The sequence below is a fragment of the Lissotriton helveticus genome, chromosome 11 (genome assembly GCF_964261635.1).
Source record: "Lissotriton helveticus chromosome 11, aLisHel1.1, whole genome shotgun sequence".
Classification (NCBI taxonomy): domain Eukaryota; kingdom Metazoa; phylum Chordata; class Amphibia; order Caudata; family Salamandridae; genus Lissotriton; species Lissotriton helveticus.
The window spans coordinates 474,751,544-474,758,399 of NC_136072.1; the positions used below are offsets into that span (position 1 = coordinate 474,751,544).

General features: G+C 44.4%; 1 long non-coding RNA gene across 1 annotated transcript; it reads right to left on the reverse strand.

Moving 5' to 3' along the window:
- Positions 1–2,129: 2,129 nt before the first annotated feature.
- LOC144791834 (uncharacterized) lies at positions 2,130–2,950 on the reverse strand. Its single transcript, XR_013602474.1, has 3 exons — positions 2,898–2,950; positions 2,700–2,760; positions 2,130–2,250 (listed from the first exon to the last, which is right to left on the reverse strand). It is a non-coding gene; the product is annotated as an uncharacterized LOC144791834 (long non-coding RNA).
- Between the last annotated feature and the right edge of the window lie 3,906 nt (positions 2,951–6,856).

The window sequence follows — 6,856 nt, forward strand, 5'->3', positions numbered from 1 at the left end:
GAAATTGCACCAGATGCCTCAGTTGTCTCAACGAGTTCCAAAATTTCTGCTCTCAATTCCTCGGTCGGATCTCTTGATAGGGGTTGATAGCTCTTGATGTCACTGAGTAGCCTCCTGCATTCAGTGTCATAATCACTCTTATTCATGACAACAAGGCCACCGCCCTTGTCAGCTGGTTTTATTATGACTGAGGCGTCATTCTTCAATTGCAAGATTGCGTCACATTCTGCCCTGCTATTGTTTTCAAATTGTCTGGGTTCCCTCATTTCTTCAATGTCTTTGAACACGGCCTGTTCAAATGTGTGGATTTCCACAGGGATAGTGTGTGGAGGTGGTGTGAACTTTGACTTAATTTTAAGGCCTGTTTCGTTGGGTGTTTCGTCATTTTCACTGCTAGGGTGTTTTTCAAAGAATGCTTTGAGTTTCAATTTCCGAAAGAAATTGGCCAGTTCGCAATGTAGCTTGAATTTGTCCAAATGTCTCGTGGGTACAAAACCCAGGCCCTTGTTCAGTACTTTAGTTTCAGTTGTAGTGAGACTCCTTGAGGAAAGGTTAGTGACTAGTTCGTCTTGTTGCTTGGTCCTGGTTTGCTCACTCCTGCTCTGCTCCTCGTGTTGTTGCCCACTGGGTCCTCGTCTTCCCACTGTACATTGTTTCCGGTTCTCTTCCGACCTCTGCCGCGCCTGCCTCTGTTCTGAAAAGGAGGACGGTACTGACTGGGTGGGAAGAAGTGCGGTTGGAATGGTGGTTGCCATCCATACATGGGGAATGATTGATCTGGCATGAATGGTGTCGGGAAAGGAGGTTGATTGTATTGTGGCCATTGATAATGTCCTCTAAATCCTCCTCTTTGTCTTTGTCTTTGGTTTCCATTCCCTGAACTACCACTATTGCTGGAGCTGTTGGACGTGTTGCTGGATGCATCAGAGTCTTGATCTGGTCCTGTGGAAGCTTTGTAGTCAGCATCAGAATAGGGATAGGCCTTTACAAAGGAAAAGCGTTTAAGATCCTTCTGGAACTTCTGTACCTTTTGTTGGGTAAGGTTGTCCCTATATTCATTCATCTCTTTATTGAGATCATCTAGTTTCTTTTTATATCCCGTGATGCTAGTTTTTATTTGTGCTTCAGTCACCTGTATTTCGATCTGGATTTTTTCAGAGAGACGTAGGGCAGTCTTGAGGATCAGCATGATCCAATCATGGGTACAGTGCCATGCTATACGTGCCCAGTCCCTTCGGAACTCTTGATCGTCCAGAAAGATACGAGGGGCATTAGACACTAGTAAGCCTTTAGGTGCCATTTGATTTGTCACATATTCCTTTAATATAGTGCCGTGTAGAATAGTTCTTATTCTGTTCTTTTTCATTTCCGTCAGTTTGTCCCAGTCTGATGTCTGGGATATTGTACTGCTTATGTTTGCATCCGCAAACGCCGCAAGGTTGCCCATGATAGAGTCAATTTCATCAGTCGAGAATGTTAAGCCTTGAGTGTCTGCCATGGTCAATAGTTGTGTAGCCCTTTCCGTATAGACAGTCAAAAAGGACAGTGCTGCTGTTTAATAACTCTCACAGCTGTGCGCTGCCAAGATATACAAAAACAATGGAGAGAGCAAGGGTTATGTTCACCAGAGTGAACGGGGAGTACTCCTGTACCCCTGGATACAATAATAGAAAAAAACAAAGATGAAGGAGTACCACCAGTGGGAATTCACAAGTCACTGTGTTGGTGGATGGTTTTCACAAAATAGAGGAAAACTCTTTTTCTTAAAAACCCCTCACTCATCACCTAGTGATGACATGCTTCATCATCGGGGTCCACCCTAATGACCTAGCGTCATCAGGGTGTGCTTCAACACCTGATTACAGTGGAGCAGGTTTGTGAGTGGTGGTGTGTGAAAAATGAAAAAAATCAGTGAGTTAAAAATTGTCCTGGTTTGAACTTGTAAAATAAAGAATTTTTATTGGCAAGCAACTGGACAATATTAAAAATAGTGGCGAGATAAAATAGGGCAACAATGAACCCGTGTATCTCTATAATTAATAGGGTCTAAGTGTTGGGTCTAGGTCTACATGTTTCAACCTTAATGGTTAAGGTTAACCAGGTTTTCGTCAGGACCATACAACCACGTGGTGGACGGTCTGCGTCCCCTAAAAGACGCACCCAATCCTACCACATGGGACCACTGGATGGCGAAAATGCGCCCGTGGTGTAAGCTCGCTCCACACTGGGTGAGCTAAAAAATCAAAAAACCTGTAAAAGAAAATACCGACATTTGTCAAAGTATTGAACATATTTACAAGCCTGTAACGTAGTGCAGTGCTTCAACGTTGTGTCAGCATGCTGTCACACCCAGTTACATGGTGAATTCAGTGGTAACATCAAACTTCTAGCGTTACCAGTGTTGGACTCTACTCCAGCATACTTCTAGAGGAGGGAAGTGCAGGTGCGAAATGTGGGACAGTGTAAATTACCCACAACTTTCACACAGAGGGAATATCGTAATTTTCTCTATTCACAACTCACACGTGGTTCATAAAATGGTCACCGCGTGTTACATCCTCGCATACCGACTAGTTTGGTGCGAGACTATATCCAATTCGATCGTGCATGCATTGTCAAAGAGAAACTGTACAACACAAAGTGAGACACACACAACAAAGACACACGACAGACAGAAAGTATATATAACCAAGGCTCACTCTCAATGGAGTGTTCAGGGACTTCATGGGACGGGGGAGGTTACCCTCTTTAAAACGTATTCTGAAAGAGAGTGATATTTTTTAAGAGGTAGATAAATGCGGGTAAGGAATATCATCCAACTCGTGTCCTGGGCGCGTTCGTTTTTGGCGCTTGTTGAAAAAAGACACGCCCGCAGTGAAACGGGTACTTTTACTTACAGTTAGTTGCCGAGGTATTCAGTTTGTAACCTACTGCCTGCACCGCCCCGCTAGTACTGGGCTGGGTGAAGGCGCGAGTGAAATAGAGTGTCGGCGCTTCCGTGATGGGCGTGGTTGAGCCGCAGTCACGTGGGCGGAAGGCCGACAGGGATGCAAGGACGGTGGCCGCATAGCCTCAAATGGCAGCAGGGAATGTCAGAGATCGAATCTCGTGTAGGGTAGTAGGGTAAAGCCCAGGCTCGGAGGTACAATATTTCAAACTACAAAATTGTAAAATACTTAAGAGGTCATGAGGAGTATTTCAGATAATATATACAAAGACCTGAAAGGCTAATGAAATATTGGTGATCGCATCCTAGATAGCCATATCAAAGGGGGGTTCTGAGATAGAACTGGGGTGTATATTACCAGAGGACCCCACTGTTATGATTTAGGCGTGGTCATACTAACCAGAACGAACCATGACTTGATAAATTACAAGAGTGCTACAGTCATGTTTATGGACAACTCATTGGATGGTTAGGAGTAGGCTGAATATTACTCAAAGGGTAGGCTTACAGTATTGAGGCCCATGGGACATTATCATTCAGGCCCGTGATATGAGTGGAAAGTCGGTACACCCAACATTGTTCTTTCTCATATAGGATCTTGTGAGAGTTGGGTCCATTTGGAATCTGCTCAATGACAGTCCACCTCATGTCATTAGGAGTGTGATTAGCATCAAGGAAATGGTCAGTCAACTTGGTGGCATTTTTTCTGCAGCGTATTGTGCTACGATGCTCGCAGATACGTTGTTTGACCCTTCTGGTCGTCATACCAACGTAGTTCTTTCCGCAGATGCATGTGATCATGTACACAACGTTGGTGCTATTACAATTCGTGTGTTTACGTTGTTCCCACACTCTGCCTTCTTCAAGATTCAGTGTTTTAGTGTTCTCTGTCAGATGGCACACACTGCACTCCCCACATTTATAGTGCCCAACAATTGGTGGCAAGTTCCACATTTCTGTAATGCTAGGGTTTGAGATGATCGTTGCATTCTTTGGTCTTGTGTTGACAAGGCTGTCTTTTAGACTTGGTGCTTTTTTATAAGAGAAGAGGGGTTTGTCCCATTTCAATGCGCCTGTGCTGAGGATCTGCCAATGTTTTTTGATGCTCTTGCTCACATTGTTTGAAACGGAATTGTACGTTGTAACACAAGTGAGGGGAATAGAATCATTCCGGGACATGTTTTCTTCAAGTAGAGAATCACGAGGCTGATTCCTTGCTCTTTTTTGGCACTTCTCAATTACTCTGTTTGGATACCCACGTTGTTTCAGTTTGCACGTGAGGTCTTTAGCTTGAAGTTTATAATCTGATAGTTTGCTGCAATTTCGCCGTAGTCTCAGATATTGGCCATAAGGCAGGTTTTCTCTGAGAGGACGGGGATGAAAACTCTCGTACCTCAGTAGATTGTTCTTGGCAGTGGGCTTAAAATGTGTTTTGGTTGTTAATTCCTGCCCCTCTTTCTTAATTTCTATGTCCAGAAAGACCATCTGTCGTTTGTCAAACGTGTGAGTAAACTTGAGGTGTGGATCTCGAGTATTAATCCAGATGGTAAACTCTCTGAGTGATTCCTCAGGTCCTTGCCAGATTACCATGACGTCGTCGATATAACGACGCCAAAACTTGATGTGATCTCTGTAGGGGTTCTCTTGTGTAAGGATGTGCCTTTCCTCAAAGTTATGGACATATAGCCCGGCTATACTAGGAGCAAAGACACTGCCCATAGACGTCCCACCGATTTGGAGGTACAGGGAGCCTTCGTACTCAAAATAGTTCCTTTTGAGTGCGAGCATGGCACATTGTAGGATGAACGCCTTTGGTGTTTGATGTTCCCAACTGTTATTTTCCAGAATGCTCCTAAGGACATCCAGGGTGGCATCATGAGGAATACTCGTATAAAGGCTCTCAATGTCAAAACTGAGTAGGATGGTTTCATCGTCTACTTGTACATTGTTCAGGAGTGTCAGCAGGTTTTTTGTATCTCTGAGGTACGTTGGGGTAGTTTGTACAATCGGTTTCAGAAAAAAGTCGCAAAACCGAGAGAGGGGTTCCAAGAGTGAGCCGATCCCTGACACGATCGGTCTTCCTGGCGGTGGGATTTTACCTTTGTGCATCTTTGGCAAGGTATAGAAATACGGGATCTTCCCTTCCGTTTTACAGAGGTAGTCCGCTTCCTGTTTAGAAATTGCACCAGATGCCTCAGTTGTCTCAACGAGTTCCAAAATTTCTGCTCTCAATTCCTCGGTCGGATCTCTTGATAGGGGTTGATAGCTCTTGATGTCACTGAGTAGCCTCCTGCATTCAGTGTCATAATCACTCTTATTCATGACAACAAGGCCACCGCCCTTGTCAGCTGGTTTTATTATGACTGAGGCGTCATTCTTCAATTGCAAGATTGCGTCACATTCTGCCCTGCTATTGTTTTCAAATTGTCTGGGTTCCCTCATTTCTTCAATGTCTTTGAACACGGCCTGTTCAAATGTGTGGATTTCCACAGGGATAGTGTGTGGAGGTGGTGTGAACTTTGACTTAATTTTAAGGCCTGTTTCGTTGGGTGTTTCGTCATTTTCACTGCTAGGGTGTTTTTCAAAGAATGCTTTGAGTTTCAATTTCCGAAAGAAATTGGCCAGTTCGCAATGTAGCTTGAATTTGTCCAAATGTCTCGTGGGTACAAAACCCAGGCCCTTGTTCAGTACTTTAGTTTCAGTTGTAGTGAGACTCCTTGAGGAAAGGTTAGTGACTAGTTCGTCTTGTTGCTTGGTCCTGGTTTGCTCACTCCTGCTCTGCTCCTCGTGTTGTTGCCCACTGGGTCCTCGTCTTCCCACTGTACATTGTTTCCGGTTCTCTTCCGACCTCTGCCGCGCCTGCCTCTGTTCTGAAAAGGAGGACGGTACTGACTGGGTGGGAAGAAGTGCGGTTGGAATGGTGGTTGCCATCCATACATGGGGAATGATTGATCTGGCATGAATGGTGTCGGGAAAGGAGGTTGATTGTATTGTGGCCATTGATAATGTCCTCTAAATCCTCCTCTTTGTCTTTGTCTTTGGTTTCCATTCCCTGAACTACCACTATTGCTGGAGCTGTTGGACGTGTTGCTGGATGCATCAGAGTCTTGATCTGGTCCTGTGGAAGCTTTGTAGTCAGCATCAGAATAGGGATAGGCCTTTACAAAGGAAAAGCGTTTAAGATCCTTCTGGAACTTCTGTACCTTTTGTTGGGTAAGGTTGTCCCTATATTCATTCATCTCTTTATTGAGATCATCTAGTTTCTTTTTATATCCCGTGATGCTAGTTTTTATTTGTGCTTCAGTCACCTGTATTTCGATCTGGATTTTTTCAGAGAGACGTAGGGCAGTCTTGAGGATCAGCATGATCCAATCATGGGTACAGTGCCATGCTATACGTGCCCAGTCCCTTCGGAACTCTTGATCGTCCAGAAAGATACGAGGGGCATTAGACACTAGTAAGCCTTTAGGTGCCATTTGATTTGTCACATATTCCTTTAATATAGTGCCGTGTAGAATAGTTCTTATTCTGTTCTTTTTCATTTCCGTCAGTTTGTCCCAGTCTGATGTCTGGGATATTGTACTGCTTATGTTTGCATCCGCAAACGCCGCAAGGTTGCCCATGATAGAGTCAATTTCATCAGTCGAGAATGTTAAGCCTTGAGTGTCTGCCATGGTCAATAGTTGTGTAGCCCTTTCCGTATAGACAGTCAAAAAGGACAGTGCTGCTGTTTAATAACTCTCACAGCTGTGCGCTGCCAAGATATACAAAAACAATGGAGAGAGCAAGGGTTATGTTCACCAGAGTGAACGGGGAGTACTCCTGTACCCCTGGATACAATAATAGAAAAAAACAAAGATGAAGGAGTACCACCAGTGGGAATTCACAAGTCACTGTGTTGGTGGATGG